Here is a 27,593-nt window from a genome sequence, read left to right as displayed (position 1 = left end):
TACTACTTTGTTATTTGGATTGATTCTGGTCGCAGAAGAAGTATAGAGCTGCAACAGAATGAAGCAAAAGATAAACTATTTCTATAGGCTGTAAATGTGAAGCCTTCGAACGCAACCTAGCCCACTAATTCTGGCTGTTAGGAAAAAAAAAAAAATCATCCCTCTGGGCAAGGCATTTACTTTACGCTTCCTCTGAAGCATCATGTATTGCCTCCTATAAAAGATACGACTAGTGGGATAGCTGACCCGCAGAGCTGAACAAGCACAGGATTTCCTGGAATCTTTGGATTTTAAGGCTAAAATAAGCTTTTTTGGTCTTTCAAAAAGTATGGGTTTTTTTTGTTTTAAGGGAAGACTTGAGGGAAAATCATCTCTACACTTTGTAAGTCACTCCTCTGCTATGGGTCAAAATGTAATAGACTTTTAGCTCTGTTGTGGCTCCTGTCCATTCCTCATTTAAGTTGTTTCCTATTTTCTCTAAAAAATGATTTCTCATACATGGATTTTTGAACAAGCAATTACATTTTCTTTAGCTAGTTTATACTTTGATGCAACACTGATGTCTGAGAGCACTCCTCGTTTCCTCAGAGGATTCAATTTCAGGCAACACCAGTTTAGGCTCAGGCTGAACACTTTACAGAAAGTTATTTTACTGGGCACCTAACTTAGCTATGTATTTTACCAACCTGGTCATCATAGGTTTTCTGTTTATTGAGTGTCTAAAGTGTGTCATCTGCAGGAAGTGATTCAGAGCAGGATCCAACTTGGGTGCTCTGAACTGATCTCGTCAGTACTCCATCCATTAAACACAAAGACTAGCATCCTAATTTAGGTGTCAGAGTAGCTGTTAAAAAAACCGCTCTCCTTTCCTAGAAGCGATACAGAGCTGCATGCACTTGTGGCCTGAGAAATTTGTTCTTACAAACAGATTGCATTTATGATAATGTTAAATCACAAGGCAGGAACTTTGATTTATAATGGAGACTTTTATGCACTTTTAAAACCTGAGTGACCAGAAATGGTAAGTGGCAAAAAGGACAGCATCTTTTTCTGATGCCCCAAACCCATAAGCCTTTGTTGGATCAGTTATCTCTTGCTTACTTTCCTTTCCCAATTAATGAAAGAGAAAAAATGAAAAAAGAATAAAAACACCTCAGTCTTTTAAGTTGTAAACTTTCAGTTTGTCAGCCACATATAAATCATATGTGGTATCACTGTAGGATAACATAAAATTCAGATATATACTTCATGCTAAAATAAGATTATCTTTGTTTTAATTACAATACATTGAGGTTGGCCTATTAAATGAAAAAAGACTGTGCCTGCTAAGCTTGAAGTTGGAACAACCAAATGAAAGACACACAGCTGAGAAGTATTCTCTTCTCCTAAACACAGCAGCCTGTAAGAAAGAAGAACAATTTAAAAAAAAAACTCTTTTATTTTCTTGAATTTAGGAAATACTCAGCCTCATAATGATCCTAGAATGCCCTGATGAGCAACATTAAAGACAACAGTGCCAAATATTTTTCAGAGATAACTGGAACTAAAAAACAAGCAAGGTCATTCAAGTAAAATAAGAACGATCTCAAACTTGACATGAACACTTACTTAAAAAAAAAAAAAAAGTCCAAGGATTTTCACTTTGAATTAGCATTCATTATTTGCATTTCAGGTACCAGTTAAAGGCTCTGATTAAGATCAAGACCTTTAATTTCCTCTGGCCATACAGTCTGAGAGGCATCCTAAGAACTGACACTCTAACAAGGGTGTGAGAGACTAAAGGCAGCTGAAGGAAGCATTATGCTCCTATTTTACGGGAGGGAAAACTGTAGCACAAAGACTTAAGTGATGTGCCCAGAGTAAAACCAGTAGTCGCTGGGAAAAGTACCCAGCTTTCATCAGTCATAGATCAGGAGTGCAACACAATTCCTCTTTCAAATGCTACTTCTTTTTGGCGTGTGTTTCCTGTCTTGTTTCCATTCCTGACTCACGGCAAAGTAGCACAGACTCAAGGAGAAAGTCTGCTCATACGAGATTTGGTTGAACTCCCAGGAGTCTTTTAAGTAGTTAGTAACAGTAAGTACATATATAAAACACCATTCAACCTGTTGGAAGGAAAGGAATGATAATACAAAACCATAAAAAGTTATTCATATATAATGTTGTAGTCTAAAAGTTCTTCAATTTTCGAAGGAAAAGCAAGGTGCGAACAATGTTCTTTTAAATCCTAGGAAGTGTTCTTCCTTGCAATAGAGGGAGAAATCTTCTGTAGGGTGTGGGCTCCTAATAAAAAACATCAATGTAATTTTAAATAATTATGCACTATCATAAACAACTATGAACAGATTCTGAGAGTTCATTCAATATTAATAATACAAAAAGATCAGACATTAATTTATTATAACAGTAATTTTTTAGAAATACAAAGTCCTATCTGTAATTCTTTGTCAGAATAAAAACAACAGCTAACAGAAAAGACCATGTCTCTAAACCTAGACTTAACTACAATAAATATAGCTGTTGGGTCAAAGTTATATCTCATTTTACTCCACTGACTTCAGGTGGATTTACTACATCAAAAATGAATATGGTCTAATAGTTCATTTTTCATAGCTTAATCTGATTGTATGAATCTATGAGATATAACAAGAAGTCCTAGCCAAACCATTAGGAGCAGTTCCATATTCCACATTAAAAATAAAAACTTTGTTTTCATTTAACTGTCAACATTAAAACATTAGCGTCATTAAAATGCCTTCAAGCTATCATGATAGCCGATTCTCACCCTGGATGTGAACAGCCAGCCAGCTATTTCCACAGTACATTTTCAAACATCAGCTGCTTTCATTTATCAGAAATTAGACTGACACATCTTAACATTTTATGCAAAGTTAACCAAATGTTATGGAAATTACACATGCCAGCCACCATAACGGGGTTCGACTCTAGGTTTCCGCTGAATCAATAAGCCAAAAAGAGATTCTTCTATAAAGTCCTTTTTATTAATAGCGCTACAGCTCGAGCTGGGTGCCTCCGAAGAGGGATCTCGAACAAAGAAATCCCGGGGCAATGATACCCTTACAATCTAAATTTCCCACCCCTCACGCGACAGTTCGGACCGACAGTAATATTAGGGTCTGGGGTCTTCCCGTTCTTTGTTGGGTCCTTTCACTGTCTCTAGGCAGGCCCTTTCTTTTCTTATCTTTAAGGTTGCAGCTTCTGTTAATGAATGTAGCTTCCTTACCTTCTGGCTTGAACTGGCTCTGGGGCCTTCTTTTACTTGACTAGGTAAAAGTTCAACGTATCTAGGTGAAAGTTCACAGCTTTCAGCCTAAGGCTTCAGCAAATTCAGCTACTAATGCTAAGCAAGTTATGCTAAACAAGTTCTATATAAGTAGTATACCAAATCGCACAGCACAAAGAAGAAAACAGTGTTTGCTCTGATCTCTTTGAAATTTGAATCACTGTACCAACTTCTTCAGGGCAAAAACTCCCCTTTAAAATCTGGATTAGCAGTAGTCAACAATTCCAAGTATGTGATACAAAAAGCGTATGGCAGGCTTTTCAAGATGAAAGAGGAGCTGCTCTGTCCTTGAGTCTTCTCACTTTAAACACGGAACAAGAATTAAGATATTTTTCAATGTGATATGTATCAAGCCTTCTTAACAGTATCACAAGGCTTGATGTTATTTTCAGTTCTCAGTTGCTGGCAATACTGAGTCTGCTAACTCCAGATTCACAAGATAAGTGGCGTTATATATAAGAAATGCAAGATACTATCCTTTTAATCAACACCAACCAAATACTCAGCTGAGGCAAATACTGTTCTTCAAGATAGGTTAGTTGTCCTCTTGAAACAAACCATCTGAACTGTTGTTCCTGTTTGATGAAAAATATCACTGCTCAGATGATTAAATACGAGTCCAATTTCCATACACCTGGGTTTTAAGAAATATAATGAATTCAGAGTTACATTTATTTATATTCTGAGTTTTGAAAACATAAGGATAACATGTTAAAACTTCCCTCTGCAGCTGCAGGGGTGTGGAATATACTTTTTTGTAATAAAATATGAGACTTTTTCTTCTGGGGCTGTCCTTTGAGAAAAAAAGATGAGAGTGATCCATAAGCTCCCTCAGTTTGATCTGTCTGGCACACAGAAGAAGGTGGAGATACTAGTATTTTTCTTCACCATTTTTTCTTTTTAGTGTTAAGGAGCTATTTAAGGTGATGGACTTGTAACTTCAATGGGAATGTGCATTGTAGGAGACAAGGACACCACCAAAGCACAGGTTTTCTGCAAGTGCAAACTGGCATTTTTTATTAAAAAATGTTCTTTGAAGCAGTCACATCATATAATCTGAGCAGAATGAGGCTAATGTAATGACTTGAAGCATTTTTTTTTTCTCACCATTACAGAAAAAGGAAGTGGTTGCTTTTACAGTGTGGAGAAGCTATTAAATTAAATTAATAGATCTAATACGTCTGGATTTGTAGAAAGCTATTTGACAAAGTTTCCCTTGATAGATTATTGTAAAATCCTCTAAATATGGGTGAGGTAATACATTATTAGGATGGATGAGGAATTGGTTAGAAACCAGAGACATGAATTAAAGGTATCTGTTATTCATAGGAGTTGGTAAAGAGTGAAACCCCGCTAGGCTCTAATTGTGTCAATACTGTTTAATACTTTTTTTAACATTTTCAACAGAGCTGTAGCATGCTCCTTCTTCATATTTGTGGGTGTTACCCGAGAGAGAAGCATAGCTCAGTGAACTGCAGCATTTATGGGCTTGAGCCAAAGGTTTCGGGGCAGTGGGTCAGGCCACGCAGGGTTGTTTGCATCAGTGAAGTGAATGGCTGCACAGACAGAACTTAAATATTAACCAGCCAGAGTATCGCCAACCACTGACACACACTGAAACATAGAGATGATGCTTAAAGGATGAATAGCAAAATATCCCAAACTACACTAAGGCGATACTGGAGAGGTTTTACACATGTAAGTAGGGCCAACATTTTCACATTTAGGCGGATCTGCCAGCCATGGGAAAGGGAGTTTTTGGAGCTGCTGCGCTGATGACAAGCTGACAAATTGAGGACATCTTGTCATAGCAGCACTGAGTATTGCATGTGTTGTCCTCTGTTGGCTCACGGAGGTGATGGTAGTCCTGCCTACCATATCCAAGTGCTCAGATCAGGCTGTGTTCCTACAAGTGAAGCCAACCTCTGCACGTGATTTAGATGGAGAAGACCACTAGTACTCAGCCTCCCACACGTACCCTCCTAAATAGTCAGGCGCAGTCTAACCCACTGGCACACCTGGTCCATCACAGACCTGATCGAAATCCCAGTGAGGTCTGGAGATCCCCACTGCTGGATTTGGTGGAACTGAATCAGGTTGCTTGTGACTGCTGTATCGGTTCCAGGCAGCTATGTATGTTTCCATACTGAGCTATATAGGTAAGATAGATTTGAAAGGAATGATTTTCGCAGAAGGAAGACTGTAAACCAGCTTCCCCATGAGTACGATGATTACCTGACAGCTCTCAAGAAACCTTTCTAGACATTTAAATTTTCTATTGTTCCCTTAATTAAAAGAGCCCCTTTTATGTAATGAGATCAGCTATACCAGCTTTTCAGACAATTTATATTGCTGATATATATTCATATGGTACACAGTGACAGTGCTTAGAAATCAAACCAGCAGTTGTGTTTGATCCACAGCGGTGGCTGAAAACAGTATATACCATCTAAACAGGTATATACAACCCCCAGGGGTGAGGCGATGTCTGAACTTTAAGGACAAAATTACTTTTCCAGAGATTGTGACATGAATATTTTATGTGTGAATCAAGATTTTTTTTTCATTCAAAAGAAAGTGAAATGTAATTTGAATGCATTCTGTCAGATGCTGTCAGACACCTACGGGGAAATTACAGCACAATAATCAAAGTCTGAGACAGAGGAACACTCTATTTGACCAGAGAAGAAGAGATCACACAATCATTAATATAACAATAGACAGGACTTTTGGTACTTAGTATCAGCAGTCCTTTTGCACCTAAATGGGAGCAAGACAGCTGCAGAGAGAAGAATGAATGTCTGTGTCTCTCTCATCGATTTTTCAAACATTTCTAGCATTAAAAGTGACAGGTCACTTCTAGTTCAAGTATAACATGGACGTACAGAACAAAACACTGGGAGAACAAAATGAGTCGACTGAGACTTTGATTGCATTTTGCTTTTCTATGTCTATCTTTGAAAAACCCATATTTGAAAAAAACTCAACCGTTTATGGGCTGAAAGAAGTCATGTGATGGCCAGGGGCAGGATTACCCAGCGAAGTAGTCTGAATGGGCTAGCCCTGGTAGAGACAGCAAAGTAGCCATGGTAGCCCAAAGCATGATTTTTCTCTGCTGAAAAAGGCTATTGGTTGTCTGCAGTGTATTCATGCCCAAAGTTTTTGCATGCCCATATTCATGAAATGTAAATGTGCTTTTACGTTGCTATTTTTTTCCCTTCGAGGTCAGTGATATCATTGTGACTGGAAGAAAGTTAATCAACCTGGTAACAAATGAAAATTAGCAACAGTTGTTTTCCCTCCCCCTTAGCCACAATGTGTACATGTGGACTCTCTGGTGACTCATGGTTCACTGTATCTCATGTCAGTAAGAGAAAAAGTGACAGAATTGGATTGGATACTGGGGGATGGTCTTCTATGTTGAGAATAAATATAGGGTGAAGGTTTAGAGGTGCAGGTGTTCATTGAATTAGCAGAGGAGGAAAGGAATGTGGCCTGCCCAGAAATAAGACCACTATTTAATGAAGAAAGGGGTTTGCTGAGAATGGAGTATGGATGTCTCTGGGAATTTCCAGGATCGTCAGTGTGAGAATTAAATAGATTTTTTTGGGGCAGTAGTATCAAAAGGAAGTTAAATGCCTCAATACCTCCTTTGTATATGTGTGACCTCCCTGACCTCTCTGCTAAAGCAAAGTCCACAGGACTACACTAAGTGCTAGGGTTCCCTGTGCAGCTCTGGAAAGAGTACCTGAAAACTAGCAAAGCAATCAGGAAACCATCTAATTTGCTGACTGAAAAGCAGGGAAAATGGTTTTGAATTTTAAATCCTCAGTACATCTCAAGCAGGGGTCTAAATATTTTGCTGACTGGTATCTAGAAATAGCTCTGCACACAGGATTCTCCTACAGGTAGATGCCTATGCACTCTTACATACTCTCTTTGCTTTCAAAACATGGAAATGTGGTGCACAGTTATTGTTTTCTCCTGGGAGGAGAAATCTTTGGTCCAAGTCCTAGATCTAAGGACTATTAGTACATTTTACAACGTATAAGCAAAATACAGACCGTGCCCTTAGAAATGAAACAGGCATCCAGGGCTTCCCCCTCCAGGTGCACATCTTTAGTATTAGGCTAGAGAGCCAGGTACACACTGTCCCAATTAACTATGTATTCTGTGCTAATGAGAAGAGCTTCTATGGAAATATTGAGAATACGTGTTCCTCACTGCACATAATATTCTGGCTGCTTGCTGAAATCAAAGGAGATGGACTTGACCCCACCAGACAGGAAGATCTGAACTCTGGTCTTCCTGGGTAAAAGTTTAAAAATGAAGGTGCTGTTTCAACTGATGGGACGGGGGACACCACCATCTTCCTTCCCTTGGCTTTGTCTTAAAGACTATATTTGAGACAGTATGAGCTGGTTCGTTTGCTTGCCAGATTAGGCAAGCTTGCCAGATTAGGATAGGCAAAAAAGGTGGGATGCTTAGTTTGTGGACTTGGCTGGAGCTTGTGTGGGGAAAATATTGAGTTACCTGGTAGCACTCAGAGGGAGAAATTTCTGCACATGCTTGGAGGTCTCCTTGGAGCTCTACTGTTAAAAATGGATCTCACTAGGGACTTGAGGCACTTCCAGAGTTGGACAGCAGTTGAATAGTTTCTGTGGATGGCAATTTTGGTCATTTAAATCTAAATCCCAGCTAAGCACCAACCACAAGACATAAGGTTCAGCTCCTGTGAGGTATTTAGGTGTTTGTGCTGGTTTTGGCTGGGATGGAGTTAATTTTCTTTATAGTAGCTAGTATGGGGCTATGTTTTGGTTTTGTGCTGAAAACAGTGTTGATTGATAATACAGGGATGTTTTCGTTACTGCTGAGCAGTGCTCACACAGAGTCAAGGCCTTTTCTGCCTCTCACCCCACCCCACCAGTGAGTGGGCTGGGGGTGCACAAGAAGCTGGGAGGGGACACGGCTGGGACAGCTGACCCTGACTGACCAAAGGGATATCCCATACCATATGACGTCATGCTCAGCATATAAAGCTGGCGGAAGAAGAAGGAAGAGGAGGATGTTCAGAGTGATGGCGTTTGTCTTCCCAAGTGACCATTGCGCATGATGGAGCCCTGCTTCCCTGGAGATGGCTGAACACCTGCCTGCCCATGGGAAGGAGTGAATGAATTCCTTGCTTTGCTTTGCTTGTGTGCACGGCTTTTGCTGTACCTATTAAACTGTCTTTATCTCAACCCATGAGTTTTCTCACTTTTACTCTTCTGATTCACTCCCCGATCCCACTGAGGGGGGAGTGAGCAAGCGGCTGGGTGGTGCTTAGTTGCCGGCTGGGGTTAAACCACGACAGTGCTTAATGCCCACTGGTTGCAGCAGGAGTCAGATGTCAAGGTACACTTGTAGGCATCAGCTTCAAATTTCATCATAAGTGTTAACCTCAACCAAATAGTACAAGTTTTCTCACTATACGTGAAACAGTATTCTAGGCTAGTTTTTATATCTGTACTTACAGCCCACATGCTGTGCATAGTCCTGCCATCAGAAATGTTTAACCCACACACTGTTCTTTTAAAGCAAGATTAATGTTTTCTTTACATAGCAGCAGGGATTTCACAGTTGAAGGCTGAATAATGTATCTTTTAAAAATAGCGCACTATGCTTTCATCTCCAAAGCCTTTTGCTAACACCAGGCTCAGCCATGCATTCCTCCAGGTATTGAACTCCTCTGACTATAGAGTAAGATACAGATATAGGAACTGACAGGATCAGTCCCATCCTTATACCCCTTCTGTGAAGTAAATTATTATCCTCTTGTTACAGACAGGGAGACAAATATAGACTGAATTTGATTTTGTAAGATTACAATGCTGGGTAGCTGCTCACAAAATCAAGGCCATATTTCAAAACAGATTCTATTAGCTTATTGAGTTCACAATTTTGCCAATGCTGTACACTGTGAAACAGGAACTAAGTAGTAGTTTGGCAGTGATCTGTACTTTACCAGGATTAATTTAAATTAATTCTGTATTGATACTGAGGTGCTAAAATTATGGAACTCATTAAGAATGTAACATTACAAATATCCCAATGGATAACACAAAGATTTTCAATGAATTTGTTTCAATGAAAGGAAGCATGTTCTTTCTCTGTTGTTATCTTTTGCTTATTATTTTTGTAAAAGGAAAAAATAAGACATTTAAGAGATTAAAGCATATTCCTGGTAAAAAATATTTTACCAACTTATGAGAAGTTGTCTCCCAACAATTTTGTTTCTGCCAAGTTAGAACTGACTGACTTTTCTGGATAGTGTAAAATTTCAGTTATGTTGATGATACTGAAATTGATATGACTTGGCTAAAAAAGCAGTTCTTAATTTTCAAGGTTTTTTTGAAAATTTCAGGTTTGGGACTCTTCAGAATCGGAACCTGCTTAATTCTAGAAGTAAGAAATAAAGCATACTCATGGCACATTTCTGCCCTGCTTACTTATATGAAGTTGTAGCTGCTCTACACACAATCCTCTTGATTTTACTGGGACTAAGACCCAGAAAGCTGGGCTTGTGACCCCATATATTGATATTCATTAGGGAGAGGAGCCTAAAGAAATGCAACTTTCAAAATGCCTAGCATCTGAAAATTTAAAAAATTACTCTGCTTTACTCGTTGCTATGGAAAATCTGGCTCTTAGAAATTAAAGGTATGGATCATTGTACATTAGCTGACTCTCAATGAAGAATTATATGATCATTTTTAATACACAAGCCTGTGAAGTTACACTGATATCTCAAACAGTTACACTTATATCTTAAAGACACAGGCCTGACTCCAGCTGGAAACACCTCTCTGAATGCAATGCATGACGATGGCAATTCTCTAAGCTGTCTTTCATCAATCACATTAGGACAGGGGCTCAGCCTGAAGTTGTGCCCAGCCTCTAGGCTAGAGAGCAAATCTATCTTGTCAGGACTTGCATACCCAACCTATAATCTGTCTGTGGTGCTTCCCTGTGGTGTCTGCACACAAGCCTGGGTTTTGAGAAAAGCTGTATGTTTCTTCGAAAGCTGTCAATGAGCAGGAGTGTGCTATGGCTGTACTAAGGGCTTCCAAACATAAATGACCTTCTGTGTTTAAAAACTGTGTCTTAGTCTGAACTTTCTTGGCTTCAATATCCAGCTGCTGGGTCTTTTTGTAACTTCGTTGACTAGTATATCATTGGTTAGGCACAACATCCATTGTCACTTAACAAGAGAAGCTGTTGCAAGTGTCTCAGGGACTGAAAGCAACCAGCATGACAACTCCACTACTGAAGGGAGTAGAACATAAGGCATGGCTGCGCTGTGTCTAATCCTGCGTCCTGTTGCCAGTGGTGGCCACCAGCAGGTGCCTGGGGATGCAAGCCTCCAGTGATGCCTCCTGGTATGTACTCTTGCCAAGAATTTGCAGCTTATGGACTTTTCCAGAAAAATGTAGATAAATCTTTGTATTTAATAGCTCAACTGGATTTTTTCTGATACAATGTCCCCTTGAGATCATGTAAATGGTTAGCATTCATAGCATCCTATAGCAAGGGTTTCCACCAGTTTTACTACATATTGTATAAAGATTCACCCTCTTTTGCTCAGTGTGAACTTGCTTCCTGCTAACTTCATTTGATGAACCCTAGTTCTTCCATGGGGAAAGAAATAAACAAAAACCTTATTGGGCTATTTACAGGTTTATATGGCTCTGCCACATATTTGATCTTTTCCAGGCTGAAGAGTCCTGGTCTGCACAGGCACTCTTCAGTGGAAGATACTCCATAGCTGTGATCTTTGCTGTTCTTCTCTGAACCTTTTCCAGTTCTGTCTTTTTGAGATGAGGCAAATAAAACCACATATGCAACATCCGGGTGCAAAATACATTTAAACAGTTATTCAGTTTTGTAAGCACCTTCTGCAATTCTTGACAGTTGCTCCATCCTGAATAACTTAATATTATTTGTAAACATTAATACCTCACCTCTCATTGATACCTATTCCTAAGTTGCTTATGAAGGTGATGAACAGCCTTCTGACCACTTAGTGACTGTTTACTTTTACCTTCTGTTCCCTGTCTTTTACCCAATTATTTACCCATGCAAGTGTCTTCCTTCTTGTACTGTCTTAATTTCCTTAGGAGCATTAGGTGAAGGATCTTGTCAAAAGCCTTCTAGAAAAGGAGTAGGCAAGCCCTTATCAATATGCTTCTCAAGTCCTTCTAGAAACTACAGGTTTGTCAGACAGGACTGTTCATTACAAAAGCCACATGACACTGGCTCAGTATCTGATATAATGGTCCAAATCTGCATTAGATACAAACTAAACTTCTGATATAAAACCAAATAAACCCAGACATTTGATGTGGGAAAGGAAGAACACAGAAACAGGACAGAGTCAGCAAGACTATTGGAGAAGAGTGCTTCAGCAGAGATGGTGAAAATTATGGAGGATTGAGAAACATTTCAGAGGGAACTAGAAGTAGCAGAGATGAAATTTAACTTGAAGTAAGTAAACACACATTAGCCTAAAATAATCCCATACTTCAATTACTGAGCACAATTACTGTGCTCTGAGAAGGCAGAACCTCTTCATAGGAGCAAACATAAATAGCAATATCAATTTCTGCCCAGCCTCCACCAGAGGCTAACAATACAGATAACATATTTTTAAATGAGTGGAGGAAAATCAAACATATGACATCTTTATATTCTTCAATGCTACTGTTGCATATGACATGCTTTGCTAAATGTATTTTCATTGATTTTAAGATACAGGGACTAGCTAAAATGCTAACAGGAAAAACAAGGTTTAGAGGTCCTTTTACTGCATTATATAGCACTGTGAATGGAGAGAAAGAAGAGGAAAGAAGAGGCATGTTTTAGAATTATTAGGAAATATATTTGACGTGTGCAAGTAACCTGTGGGATTCACTGCTGCAGGAGGCAAAATGTCTGTGATAGCCTTGAATGATTAAATGATGTCTGTGATAGCCTTGAATGATTAAATGATACACCCCAGAACAGGGTGAAGGAAATCATATGGGCAAAGACATAAACAGAAGTCAGAAAAAGATATTCCACATTAATCTGTAATATTATAGAACCAATTAGCCACAATAGGAATCACTGCTCTTTGAGGAACTGTTCACTGGATGGAACAGAACAGGGTGGGGTGCATGATTTTCCTTTTGAAGACTGCAAAGCAATAAATATGAAACGTTCAAAAAGTTTTTATTTTTCAAATCCTAACTTAAAACCCCCTAAATTATAGAAGAAGCTAAGCTATGCAATGTTTGATCAACCAGCTAGTTGTCTGCAATATTTAGGGGTTTCATGGGAATAACAGTAAATGCCAGAACTAAATGTATCCTGTCATGGCCACTATTGCAAAGTCACAGTGACTTAAATTTTCAGGTCTCCTTTTTGGTCATACAGGTTTAAAATGTTTTAAAATGCATTCAGAGAGTTCTTTGTTAAAAACCTTATGAGTGTCCAAAAGCTCGTATTTTCAAAAGATTTTGGAATAACGTATTATGCTAAACTGTCTGAGAATGGCTATGCATCATTGTAAGTATCAGTCTGGCTTATTCATCTTCCAGACACTGTGTTTGAATGTGCACAATGAAGCCAAATCCAGAATTCTGATTTCGTTGTACCTGCTCTGACTTCAGTGGAGGACCTTCCTGCGTATGATCACAGGATTAGCTGAATAGTATGAGCAAGAGCTAAAACAGGTTTTCCTTCTGTTCAACAACTTTCCCATGGCTCAAAAGCAAGACATAGGATAATGTATGAACAGAATACAGGAACTTAAGAGCACATTCTGTGTGATATCGAATGTCATTTTAACTTGGATTGATTTCAGAGGAAATGAGCTTGGGAAGAGCTGTGAGTCCTCTAGGAATGACTTCTTTAAAAAACCAACCAAACAAACAAACCAAAATCAGAAAAAAGTCCCTGTCAATATGTGCGTATAAGTCCTGATTTGGTCATTTTTCAACTTTGTGTAAGAGTGTGCTACCAACTCTCCCTTGAAGATTATATTCACTGATGTATGAGTTTGAAAGATGTATAAAGAGAACAATTAATTTCACTGCAACAATGGTGAAAACAGGAGATACTTTTTAGAGACGAGATTATATGACTAAGTAACAAACCCACTGACTTCGCTATTGTCATATTAAAATAATGGTAACTTTTCATTTCTGTGATTGGTTTGTGAGGAACAAAACTTCAGTTTTATGTTACCTGAGGTAGTCTGGATATTTAACTACCTGGATCTGAACTATCTGTGCTCTTATGATCCAGTCACTTGTCCTGTATCTTGGGAACACTTCAAAATTTTGTCAAACTATGTCAAAAAGAAGATCTGTGTGAATGATTAATTACAAGAGACAGTCATGGAAGGCTTGGCCAATCCTTAAAACTTTTTTTGTCAGAAGATACCTATCTAGCCAAATTGCTTTGCCGTTCAGGCTGATCAGAACATGCCTGTTGTTACCATAGATCAGCTGACAGGTAGTATCTTATTAAGCTGCATTAGCTTGGTGTCTTAGGACCACCAACTAAATTCCTGCTCTCTGCACCCAGAGTAGTACTTTTTGGGTATATGAACTTATAAAGCACTCATCTTGATAAATATCAAAGTCATCAAACATCTTCCCTCCATAGTCGATGGAGCACAGCCCTGTGTGGGGAGCCCTCACCAGCACCTTTTGGTTCCTGAATGCTGCCTTATGGGGACCACCTGTCCTTGGACCGAGTGTGTCCTGGGCTTGCAAGGGGGTGGTTGTTGTCCCTGGTACCCCTCCTGCCTCTCTGCAGAATGCTCACCCATTAGACCTCGATTCACAGCACAGAAGGATGCTGTCTGCATCCTGCTGACCCCACGCCAGGGAACAGCGGAGGTGAACTGGGACTGGTTTCAGAGAGAGTGCAATTAAAGCAAGCAAGGGGCAGGAGTATGTTATCCTCCTTTAATCGGGGGTGGGCGTAGGTAAGCCACTCTGACGACAGGACTCCTGTGCAGCTGTACAGCCACTGACTTCTTAACTTTGTGGTAGATAGGCCTTTGGTTTACAGAGCCTATACATTTTGGTCACAGAGGATTTTTTTTCCCACTGAAAATACACTCGAGTTACTAGTACTATTATTTAAATGTAAAAACTTCAGTCCTGGTGACCACTCTGCAACAGATTGACAGCATGATAGTCTTAACAGTGCTATCTTGTAGAAATCTTTCTCATTTCTCAGAATATGTTTTACAGTATTTCTTAGTGTAATAATATCGTCTTAAACCCCAGCTTTTAAAAAGGGTTTGGGGAAAAAAATCCTGCAACAAAAATAGAAAATTCTAACATGTTTTATGGCAACAGTTTTAAATGAAACTGTTTCAGCATTAAAAATCCATTAAAAGTTAAATGAAACCTCCCAGCATAAAGACAAATATCTAGGGATTCAATTACTGAAACTGCTTGCAATCAACTTATTTAAGTGGAAGATTCTTTCTTCAAGCTTACAAGAAAAAAGAATTCTTGAAATTAAAAGCCAACGTCAAAGTTTCTGTACATCACAAAGCAATAAGGCAATTTAATATGATATTAACATATGAAACAGAAGTTAACTATGCTTTTCAAAGAGCTTTTTAAACAGAACTGGGAAAAATGGACTGATGATACGTTCTTAGGCTTCCGTTTTAAAATTGTAATGTTCCATAGTTTCAGAGAAATAAGTTGAGTAGGAAAGTTGGTCGTCTCATACTATGCTTGTGCTTCTGGACCTAATCCCATTCAAAATTAGAAATAGAGAATATTTGCCAAAATTTGTCAGATCTGAAAACAGTTTTGAATTTAGTCTTATCTGACTTATGAGAAAAGTGTCTGGGTCCTCTTTACTTCCTAATTAAGATGAAATGGATAGAAATATTCAGTATTCACTTATATCGATCCAGAACAAATTAAAAGAGAGCACTGTGAGAATCTGTCTTAGCTCTCTGTTACAAGAGGTCTGGAGTTCAAAGATTTGTACTGCTATACATTTACTAAGAAAATAATATCCATAATTCTGTATTAGCTGAGGATTTCTTTAGCTAGAAAAAAATAAAAGAAAATTAATTTTCTTCCAAAATGTTAATTCTCTTGGGAAAGTTTTTCAACCGTTATTTCTTATCTTCCTAACAAAACTGAAAGGAATTCCAGCAACTCTTCTCACCACTCATAAATCAAATGTACATATAATCACGGTAAGAATAGTTACTTTCCTGCTTTATACTATCTATGTACATTCCTCTTTTTCATTTAGAGGTGGACATTTTCAGCCCAGGAAGGATAACTGTAAGTAGTGTGTCTGGCCTTCTGCAAATTACAGGCTTGATAACGTAAACTGGTCACTTCCTCAACTAAGTGGTGGTTGAACAAAACCACACGTTGATTTAAACTTTCCAAGGATGAAAAATCCTGCGCTTAACCTGATAAAACCTTCCAGTGATTAACTGCTGCCTTTACTAACAGTATTATGTCCTTGAAAGGTAGTCAGGGTCAGCACATTGCATGAAAATGCAGCTGTCCTTTCCCTGACATAAGGTAGACAACATAATAATAACATTTTTGCTCAGCTCTAAAGAATCAGTTTGTAAAATGTGTTGTTTATGTAGTTGAGTGAGTTTTGGGTTTGTTTTTTTTTTTACTATATATGTATAAGCGAGGCAAATGTAGAAAAGTAGGAAGTTATTGGAGAAGCTTGAAATGGAGGGTAAGTACTGACAGGAGAAGAGGATTATGAATTTCTGGCAAAGACCTACCTTCTTGTCTGTAAAACAGACACATCTCTGGTGTCACACAGCAGAGAAGGAGGAAAAAAGATAACTGCAAAGAAAGGCACAGTTGTGAGAAAGGCAGACAAAAGAGAGTAATTGCCATGTTAAATGGCAAATAGGGGCATGCCTGCTGAAAGCAATTTGAGTTCACATGGGTGAAAAAGAAGGAAAGCACTGAGTTCATATATAACTGACACAAATTAGTAATAAGCTATTTACTCTTGCTGCTCCCATCACCTTTGACTAATAACAACCTTTCACAGTAAAGCAGAGTAATGATTAAAGTCATCATGACCAAATTTAACCCACTGACCAAGAAGTCGGCAAATGAATCCACTCTTGTGACTAAAGTCAAGAATGGCCAGTGGTACAAAATTAACCCAATCTTAATGACATTTGAAAAATGTAATTTCATGCTCCACCTCAGCTGGTTTGTCTTGCCTTGTTATATTTCTTTAGAATCACTAATACTATTTTTGAACAAGGGAGAAGGCCTTTAGAAATGGAAAATGTCATCAGTGAATTGAAGAGAAAGTCAGTTTCATCCTCAACTCCTAAATGTGCTACTCCTATGCAAGAGATGTCTAAATTATGGGGACGTCACAGTTAAATGACAGGATAATCAGTCTCATCTTTTATAACAGCTAATTTGTCAATGAATAGCACATTCCTCTTTCACATTTTACCTTTGGATTCAGACAGCTGAAGATCTGAAAGACAAGGCAAACTCCAGCCCTCTCCATCTATGGTAGAACCTGCACCAGGTTCTGAAGGTGGACCTCTTATAGGAAAGTCTAATTACAATTTTTTTACGAAAGTCTGTCCCATAAGGCTCAATGGGACCAGGATTTTGTACTATATTTTGACAAACAGATTATACTGTGTGCAGGCGTGGATTATCCAAGAAAACCGTGCCACATAGCAGCAGGACTATTTTACAGCATCTAAGTCCTAAATAGTCCTTAAAATGAAGTGTGTGTCAATGGTGCTGAGCAAGGGCTTAGCCCCGTGTCATACTGACGGGGTGATGGCCGTGGGAGTCGAGCATACCGAAACCCCTCTGGAGAAGCACAGGTCTCACAAAGTTACATATAAGCCCATCGCAGCAGTGACAGCTCAAGGATGAGCGTGGGAGAGGGCCAGCTAGTCCACGTTCAAGGCTTGTGCCAATCCCTCAGTCTGCAGTTGCCTAGGAGGGTACGTATACGCTGCTGCGCGTTTAGATGGTTTGCTCCTCTACGTATAGCTGCGACAGACACACAGTTTTACCAAAGTGTGGTGTCTTCACATTTGCCACTCATCAGTTAATCACAATTCCTTACTGATCACAGCTGCTCCCTGGACGCCCATGGTATATAAGGTTTATCTTCCTCTAACAGGATGCTGCCTCGCCTCACAGAAGAGCTTTGCTGGCTGCACGAGGCCGGCGCTCATGACGTTTCACATGAAAGGAATACCGACCTATTCGAAGAGAGAATTAAGTCGGCAGTGTTAATGTCTCAACGACGCTCCCACTCCGCAGGCACGGCACGGCACGGCACCGCGCCCGCCGCGCCCTCCCCGCGGCTTCCCCGCGGCAGGGCCGGGGTGTGGGGGGCGCTCACCGCCGCCTCAGCCGGGACCGCGCGGGAAGGGGGGGAGCGTGCTCCCCGCCATGGCGCCTGCGCGCAGCCGCAGTGGGCGCCCGGCGGCGGCGGCGGCGGCGGCTGGGGCGCGCAGAGCGCGGAGGCAGCCCTTAGGCCTGCTGCGGACGGTGTTCTCGGTGTGCGTGGGGGTCTCGGTCTCCTTTTGGTCTCCTTCCAGCACTGTTGGGGCCGTCTGGCTCCGGATGGGGGAGGGTCGGGCTCCCGTAGCGCGGCAGGCGGTCAGGGAGGGAGCAGTTACCACAGCGGGGAGCCAGTCGCTGTGCTGGAGCCCTGTGGGGCTGCCTGGGGGTTGTGCAGCCTCCTCGCACCAGGCAGCGTGTGCTCCAGTGCTGATGCCCTTAGCACAGTGGGCGGTCAATCCAGCCAGCGTTCTGGGGGGCCGGGTGACACTGCCCCGATCTGGGGCTTGAGAGAGTGCCTGGGCATCCTCCTGGGGCAGGGGCAGCAGGGGGGAGCTCTCCTGTGGAGATGTGACCCAGCACCTCGCCCAGAGCACCAGGTGGGGGGGGCTGCGGGAGGATGTGGGCAGGGTGCACACGCTCAGGGAGGATGAGGAGAGACTGACGGGTCCTGTGTGGAAGATCGGCAGTAGCCTGAGCAAGGACAGTGGCTCAGCATGAGGCCATGGTCAAACAAATAGTGAAGGGTGGCTGTCAGAGTAGGGAGGGCTGGAAGCTTCTGACTTCCAGCAACGGGAGGAGGGTTCCTGCTGCATCGGCAGAGCTGTAACTGCAGAATAGATACAGTGCCTGGTGAGGATGAACAAGATCCATCAGGGGATGCATCAGAGCCAACTGTGCCCAACCTGAGTGTCCCCGTGTTGGGGGAAAAGGCAGGTGATAGCTATAGGAGATACCCTGCTGTGCAGGATGAAGCACCGATGCTGATCTGATGTCTTGAAACATTTGGTTCTTGCCAGGCATTGGGGTTTGGGATTTTGCAAAGACGCTGCCAAGGCTTGTCCAGCCTGTGGATTGTTAGCATTTTCTGCTCTTCTATGTGAGCACCAGTGGTATTGCTAGAGGTAACCTGGAGCATATCAAGAGTTACTCTAGAGGGTGAAGGACAGAGGGACCAATTGGTGGCCTCCATCCTTCCAGTGAGTAGGAAAGGCTCGAACAGAAGTGGACTCATCCAGGTGCTCTTGGCTGTAGTCACAGGCAGGGCATCAGCGTCTATGACCATGGGATCCTCTGAGGTTAGTCAGCCTCGCCTCAGTCCCTGGAAAGGTTGGAGAGCAAATACTCTGTGAAGATGTTCTAAACACGTGAAAGGCAAGATTGTTACTAGGACCAGCCAACATGGGTTTAGTTTAACAAGGGTGAACTAGGTAAATCATGCCTGACCAGCCTTTTGCTTTCTGTGATGAGGTGCCTGATGCTGTAGAGAACGGGAGGAAAGTGCATGTTCTGTACTAAAGCTGTAGTAAGGCCTTTGACGCAGTCTTCCGTAAGCTTATCACCAAGTTGGTGAGATGCAGGCTGAATAAATAGGCAACAAGGCTGGAAAGTTGACTAGACTGCGGTGCTTCAAAGAGTTATGGTCAGTGGTGTAAAGTCCAGCCAGTGGCCAGTAACTAGTAGTATCCCCCTGTGATCAGTTCTGGCACCAGTTCCAGTTAATCTCTTCATTAATGACCTGAATGATGGGACAGGAGTACCCTCTCAGCAAGTTGTGGATGACCGGGAGGGGTGGGGGTGGTCAACAGGCTAGAGAGCAGGGCAGGCTGGAGAACAGGGCAGACAGGAACCTGTGAAGTTGGATAAAAGTCAATGTGAAGTCTTGCATCTGGGATGAAATAATCCCATGTAACAGTACAGGCTGGGGTCCATCTGGCTAAGAAAAGGATCCATCTCTGCAGAAATGGATCTGGATGTCCTAGTGGGCAAAAAGTGGACCAGGGGCCAACAGCATGCCCTTGCAGCAAAGGCCAGCTACATCCTGGGCTGTATTAGTAAGAAAGGTAGATATTTCTTCTGTTTCCCCAAGTAAACTGCAAATGCAGTTGCCAGTGTAGATTGTTTTGAGGACAGCTAACTGCTTACGTTCAGTCATTAGCCAGGTCCAGGAAAGTCACCCATCCTCTGTATTTGGCACTTGTGAGACTGCATGTGGAATACTGTGTCTGGTTTTGGGTTCCCCTGTACAAGAAGGGTATTGACATACTGGAGGGACTCTAGTAGGCCAACAGGATAGTCAGGAGCCTGAAACATGATGAATGAGAAGTTGAGCGAGCTGGGCTTGCTCAACCTTAAGAAGAAAATGCGTCAGTGGGACCTTATTAGTTGTCTACAACTCCTGGTAACCCTGGGAGGTTGTGGAGTCTCCATCACTGGAGATGTTCAAGACTTGTCTGGCCATGACCCTGAGTAACCTAATTTAATTAGACCTGCTTTGAGCAGGGGTTTGGACTAGATGACTTCTTGAGGTCCCTTCCAAACTAAATTTCTCTATGATTTGAAGTCCTCAGGGCTACTTCAAGGAGAATGAACAAGTCTTGACTAACTGTTTATTCAAAAGCTATCATAGACCTTGTGCAGGGAATAAAAGCAGAGAACTTAAGCAGTAAAATGCTTTGGCAGACTAGATCGCACATGAATAAGGGTGGGATGAATTAAGGCTATAATTTTGACTTTGTAGGCTAGATAAGCTTTTAATGTGAGTGTATGTGAACTGAAACAACTGAAGAGCCATCAGTTGATTCCTTAAAGTTCTTTTTAGTTTCATTAATTCTCTTGTATTTACTTTCATAAGTTAATACAGATAATTCTTGTTATTTTTTGATTAGTCAGATTATACCTGGTCTGCTTATTCACGTTCAGACCAGTAGAGAGAAGAAATTTAAGAAACCTTTCATAATCTGAAATGTACATCAGTTGCTTGTAATTATCCACCAAGCATTATGAATTAACCTACCTTTATCATATTCTCTTTTGCCTTAATTGGTTACCAAATAATTTTCAAGCCAGTTAAATTGCTTGACCCTCTTAAATTTTCCCAGACCATTTTTTTTCCTTCTTCTTTTCTTCAGAACCTCCTACCTTCTGTTGAACTGGCAATTAATCATAACAACTCTGTTGGCAGGCAATTGCTTGCTTTTTATAGAACACACGGTATGTCTGTTGCTCATGGTTCTCTGTAGTTTTTGAATATGTTAAAAATAAAGCTGGTTGCAAATAGCTGAGGTTTTTAGCTAGAAGCTTCTTTTGGGAGTTCTCTGTGTGATAGAAGCGGAGTATTTTGCGCGTCAAAAAGACATTACGCTGTTACAAGGACAGGCATGAACAATAACCTTTATAATTTCTTTATCAGTAAGAATAGACCCCATATACAGTTTTGACTCAGATTTCCCTCAGATATTTCAGTAGCGTCTCCCATCTGAAATAGGACTGACTCTGCATGGATTCAGAGCAGAAGTGCTACTCAAAATGGAGTTCAGCCTGTATTTTAATCATGTATGCAAGCCCAATGGTAGGTAGCAGGGCTTCAGCCTCTGCGTAAATCCGTAAACAATCAAGAGAGTGTTTATATATACTTTAAATGGAAGACTGAATGGCTTTCTGTACTGCAAATGAAATACTTAGAAACGATTCTGGTTTTCACACTTAATATAACCATGTGCCAGAAGTGGGGTTTGGGTTTTTGTTTTTGGGGGTTTTAAGGGGGGTATTTGACCAAATGTAGCTCACATGATTGAGAGTTAGGGCATTACTCAGTTTAAGCAATAGCATCACAATCTCTGTATTTAATTGTTTTAATGAATCCAAGTCTTCTCTTGGGTCAGACATCATCAGTGTCGTGGTTTAACCCCAGTGTGCAGCTAAGGACCACACAGCCACTTGTTCACTTTCCCCCGGTGGGATGGGGAGACAATCTGATGGGTAAAAGTGAGAAAACTCGTGGGTTGAGATAAAGACAGTCTAATAGCTAAAGCAAAAGCTTCATGCATAAGCAAAGCAAATTAAGGAATTCATTCACTATTTCCCATCTGCAGGCAGGTGTTCAGCCATCTCCAGGAATGAAGATTTGGTGTGGGATAACCCTCTGGTCAGCGGAGGTCAGATGTCCCGGCTGTGTGCCCTCCCAGCGTCTTGCGCACCCCCAGCCTGCTCGCTGGCGGGGCAGTCTGAGGAGCAGAAAAGCCCTGGGCGCCGTGCAAGCACTGCTCAGCAATGACCAGCGCATCCCTGGGTTAGCAACACTGTTCTCCACGCAAATGCAAACCATAGCCCCACACAAGCTACTAGGAAGAAATTTCTCTCCTTCCCAGCCAAAACCACTACAATCAGATACTGTCATACCTGTAGAATTTTTTTTTCCATTTTTCTATGAGTAAATTCCAGATGTAATTTTCAGAGTACATTGCTTTGAGGACAGCTGACCATTTATGTTCAATCATTAGCACTTATTCTTTTTCCTTTGCCAACATAGGCCTATTTTGAAAGGAGTATTAGTAATTGGCTAAAATATATATGAATATTTTTGGTCAAACAGTTAAGCAGAACACCTTTTTTTTTAGGTATGGAGAATAATTCTATGTTTCTAGCATTTTTTCTTAACTGAACTCTATTGTTTGAGTGTTTCAATGCATACTTGGAGGAAAAAAAGAGGATTTCTTTTTTTCACTGAAAAAAGCTTTTTGGACTGTGGGAAGGGATACACAGAAGGATAAAATCCAGACTGATGCAGCATAAATAGCAAACCATCCAGAACAGTCCATGCGGAATTGATTTTGCCAACATGATGCTGCTGGTTGTTTTTATTTAAAACAAAACAAACAACCCAAAACCCAAACAAACCACCAAGTATTCATATGTGCTAAATTTCATCACACTAGCACATTGGAGTACGTAGAATCTCTCCAAGTCAGACTTGCTTAAGGCCATCTTCTGAATCGTAGTTTTAGCAATATTCTCACATGCAATACTGCATCTCCTGGTGTTTTGGGTGGTTTAATGCTGCGCAACAGTTGATTAATTTCAGCTCTGAGGAGTGCTGAGTCATAACAGAAATGATAAGAATTACAGGCACATACGATCTTCATGAGCATCACCCTTACTCAGGATTAGAGTCAGACACATCAAAAAGCAAGAAACAGCAAGGCCAAGGGCATTCCCAGCTTTCTTCTTCCCCATCTGGGGAAATCAGCAGAAGCAGTAGTGAAACAAATTCTCAACCCTCAGAGATACAGCCAGCTTTTTGAGCTTTGCTTAGAGGTAGATACATATCAAAAGGGCAAAAAATTAAAGGTTGTATGCTGCAGGAGTCTGAAGAAAATAGCAATCTCCTGTTACAATCCTGACTTTGTGCTTGTTCCATTGGTGGCAGGTATAAAATATCTTTTTTTTCTTAAGCTTTTCTTTCTTGACTGCAGGTATGCATGTTTTGTGTAGAGGATCTGATTGACTTCCAGCTTCATGCTCTTCTCCCCTTTCAGAAACCCTCTGTTTAGAAATTTCCAGTGCTTAATCTTTGTAAACTCTACTTTACTTTATCCCTGTAAGTTTTTTATGGATCTTTAAGTTTCCACAACAAAGACTCCAATCAAAGTAACCCACAGAAGCAGGGAAAAGAGCAGCTGGTAGCAGTGATGGTAAACACAATGGAGTTCCTGGGAGCATGAGGAAGTAGATATCTACTGTAGGAAGTTCTGCAAACTACCCTGATACAAACAAATCTCTGAACCATTGATAGCAGCTACTGCATAATTTTTATATATATATATGTCTATATATATGTCTATAGATCTGTCTTGCAGAAGACCAAGTTGCAAGATCTTGAGAAATATACTTCTGTTAATGGACAGGAAAGAATAAATGAGAAACTGAAAAGCCTCCATCCAGTTTGAACATTGTGAAAAGTGTGAAGGAACAGGACTAGGAATTGGTTTTGCAGTCCTATTATTGCATTCTGTGTTCTCCCTTTGGTATCTTTAGTGTGAAGAAATGATACCCTCTTGTAAATTAAAAATAGTCAAAATATGCCACTGTGTTCCCATTTGAGTCACAGGATAGATGATTCAGTAGCATGTTTGGTTCAGTGACATGAATCCAGTCCTTTGTCTCCTGAGGGTGCTGAGATACTGTCAGCAGAAAAACAAACAAACAAACAAAAACAAAAAAAAAAAACCACTTTACTTTGGGATGACAAAGTCCCCATCAGTGATTTTCCTGTATAGCCTACTGGTATGTAGTTATTTGGAAAGATGCAGGGATGTTAGTGAATGTATCAGGGGAAAATATATTGAATTTCTCAGTTTTCTTGCTAATACAAATAAGCTTACCTCCCTGGAAAATATGGTGTCTTACATTTATTACCACCAAGTAGTGAAACAGTAGCATGTTCCCTACCTTTCTTGACCTACATGTGATATCCTTTATGAATTTGTAAATACTTCAAGTAAAAAAAAATCTGAAACAGGAGTATTGCCTCAGTCGTGAGGGGTTTAAATTTGCAAGTTTGTTCTTAATGCGGGCAGTAAGAAGATAGACCAGGGAGAACATTTTGTACCCATTTGAGTCATCTGCTTGTCTAGCTTTTCGATTTGTTTTTGACACTCTCCTTTAGTTAGAGATAATTTTCAGGCAATTTCAAAGCCTCTTCTGAATATTTAAATATTTTGATGATTTAAAGGGTCAAAGCCCTGGAGGGTAGAGGAGGCCGAGAAAGCTGTTTAGTATTAAAGGATCACCTCCTAAGGGCCACTAAGGTGATGAAGAGACTGGAGCATCTCTCATATGAAGAAAGACTGAGAGGTGGGACTGTTTAGCCTGGAGAAGAGAAGGCTCAGGGAGGAGCTTATCAATGTATGTAAATACCTGAAGGGAGGGTGTAAAGAAGACAGAGCCAAGCTCTTTCCATTGGTGCCCAGTGACAGGACAAGAGGCACAAACTGAAGCACAGGAGGTTCCCTCTGACCATCAGGAAACACTTTTTTACAGGGTGCCCAGAGAGGTTGTGGAATCTCCCTCTGTGGAAATATTCAGAAAATGTCTGGACATGGTCCTGGGCAAGCAGCTCTAGATGGCCCTGCTTGAGCAGGGGAGTTGGACCAGGTGACCTCCAGAAGTCCCTTCCAACCTCAGCCATTCTCTGTGATTCTCATAAAGCCTCTGAACTCAGCCCTGATGCCTGCTGGAAAGGATTCTGGGGCAATGGATGATCCCAGAACTCCTCCACTAGGTTTCATGACAAAATAAAATCTACCTATTCCAGAATATCATATGGCAGACACAGTCAAAAGAGGAAAAAAATATAATTTTATTGTGGACATCAACTGCAGGATCCCAGGAGTCACAGTGGCTCAACCAGGAAATCCAACCAGTACCAGGAAACCGGCACCTATGACAGAGTTGGAAAGCACTGATAAAACCATAAAGGCAGGCATACGCATGATTTTGCTCCCCTTTCTTCAGGAAATACAGTTTAAAAGGAATTGTTTATAGCCCAGAAGAGAGAACTATTACTGCCATTGACTATGGGATTGCTTTGGAGCCTTATCAACATGGGCAATAGCCTGTTTAGAGACCTGTAAGTTTACAGAGGTTTACAGTGCCCCTTTGCCACGCAGCAGGGCCTGTTAGGGAGCCCCCGGGTAGCTACCATGCAGTTATTTCCAAATTCTGCTCAGCATCATCCCTTGTTGTCCCTTGCAAGCAACCCAGGTTTGCAGGCAGAACGTGCTCCCTCAGGCAGAGCAACATAGCTGGCTGGTGTTGCGTTGCTTCCAGGACTTAAGTCACTCTTTCTGCAAAACACCATGCTGAGCTGTCTGGTTTTACCAGTTTGCACTGCATTATCCCAGACTGCTTTACTCTCTAGTGGGCCATGCATGGAAAAAAATATGAAGGCACCAGACTAGAGCCCTTCTGTATAGGGACCAGGTGTTTTTGTCTTCTCTTCTTAATTTTTTTCCCCTCTAAATTACCTCAGGTGAAATTTGGCCTTTTTACAAAGTGCCAACATCTTAGTGTCTAAAGTGACTTGGAACAAATCCTTGCTGTGTATTTGGGATTCAGATGATACAAGGCAGTGTGAGGATTGCCAACTGACATGGACAAAAAAGTGGGGCTTACTTTGCCTCTTTATTTAAGTAGCAGGTTAAATAGCTAAGAATTGTGATTCTTGTGACCTTGCCAAGATGTCTGCTTACCCTTGAGCAAACAGAACTTCAATAAGTGCACAACAATAACTGCAAAATTGGGAGTGGCATTTTCCTCTTGACATACTTTTTTTCCAAAAGGCAGGTGCATGCTTCCTATCTGGGGCCATCTTTGTGCATCATAGACATAGTTCATATACTTAGTCCAGTGTTCAAAGTTTTGAAAGATGGACAGCAGAGTCTGTTAGACACCTGGGCTTCTTGACCTTCCTGGTTTTTTTCAATTGTTGGTACCCAAAAGCTCTTTTTCTCTCCTTCTCCTTTTCTCTTCTGGTATGCTTTCACTCTCCTCTCCACAGGCCTATTTTCTCTTTCTGTTTCTTCAGTTTTCATTTTCCTGGGAAGACCCTGCAAACCTTTATATTCCACAGTGTTATTACATAGGTAAAGCCATGATCAACTTGAATCAGTTCTTATGTTAACCAAAGAGAGTTCATTTTACCTTCTTTCCTTTGAAACACTTTTAAGTTCTTCTGGACATACCAGGGAGTCTACTGTGCTCTCTGGGGTGATTGGAGCCACAGGCGCCTAAACCGGAAAAGTTGCAGTTAATAGGTGGCAAGACACCTGGAGTAGTAAACTACTGTTTTCCAAATTGCTACCTTAGCTCTTAAAATAATATCCCTTTGGTTGGTTTACATTATCCACATTTCGCACAGTTGCCTGACCCAAAATAGACTTCACGAAGCTCTGATGAAGTAGGAACTTCGCAAAACTCTTCTACGCCCATGACTGCTCAGCTGAGCAAATTCTAACCTTCGTGATTGCCTCACGAAGTGCAATGGCAAATCTGTGCTGGCCTTAGCCTTAATTTTTGCAGAGCTGCAGACTGCTGACCTTGCTGTCACTTTCAGAGCATTTTAGTCTGCAGCAAGAATGATGTCCTTTCTTCAAACGGCCTTACTTTTGAACGCAGTTTTCACACGGGTGTATGACAGTCAGCTGTGGGAGCTATTCAGCCGGGAGCCTGCAGTCCCGTTCGAGGCTCATGGGGGCTACAGCATGCTGGCATGCTGATGTGCAGAAGGCGCTGGCAGGCTGCCCCTTGCAGGCTGGGGCACCCAGACTGGGGGGCCTCCAAGGGTAGGATAGAGCTCACAGAAATGCTGGGAAGGGAGAGCAAGAAAAGGCTTGCCAAGTTCTTTCTGCTGGGGTTTCTTCTGCCCTCCCAAGACATAGTTATGCTGTTATCCCTTTGGCAGCAATACCACCTTCTGACATGGGAGCCTTTTCTTTTGACATCTGTCGTTTCATATGTGACTTCTTGTAGGCATTTAGTTTGATTAAGCACATGCCTAATGCATCTGAGAAACAAGCTTTCTGTTTTTTCTTCTGTATCATTCCAGGGTGAAAAAAACCAAACACACAGGAGATCTAATGCCAGGAAGAGGCACAGCAGCTACTTGGACCTATCAAACTACTCTCATATAGAGAAACATCACAGTGTTTGTCGACCTGACATACCTCTCCCGTTTCCGATTCCACCACCTTATCTACCCGTGCTTCTTTGTGGAGGATAAGCAGAAAGGGTGGTGTGTCCAGGAAGGCTTTTGCCTGATGCTCTGTGTCTGTTTCACCTGCAGGGCCACGTTTCTGTTCCAAAGGCAGCTCTGGAAAGCAAAAGCACGTGCAGCAAAGTAACTTCTTGGA

This window comes from Mycteria americana, chromosome 3 (assembly GCF_035582795.1).
Source record: "Mycteria americana isolate JAX WOST 10 ecotype Jacksonville Zoo and Gardens chromosome 3, USCA_MyAme_1.0, whole genome shotgun sequence".
In the NCBI taxonomy this organism is placed as follows: domain Eukaryota; kingdom Metazoa; phylum Chordata; class Aves; order Ciconiiformes; family Ciconiidae; genus Mycteria; species Mycteria americana.
Note: the sequence above shows the minus strand (reverse complement) of the source record.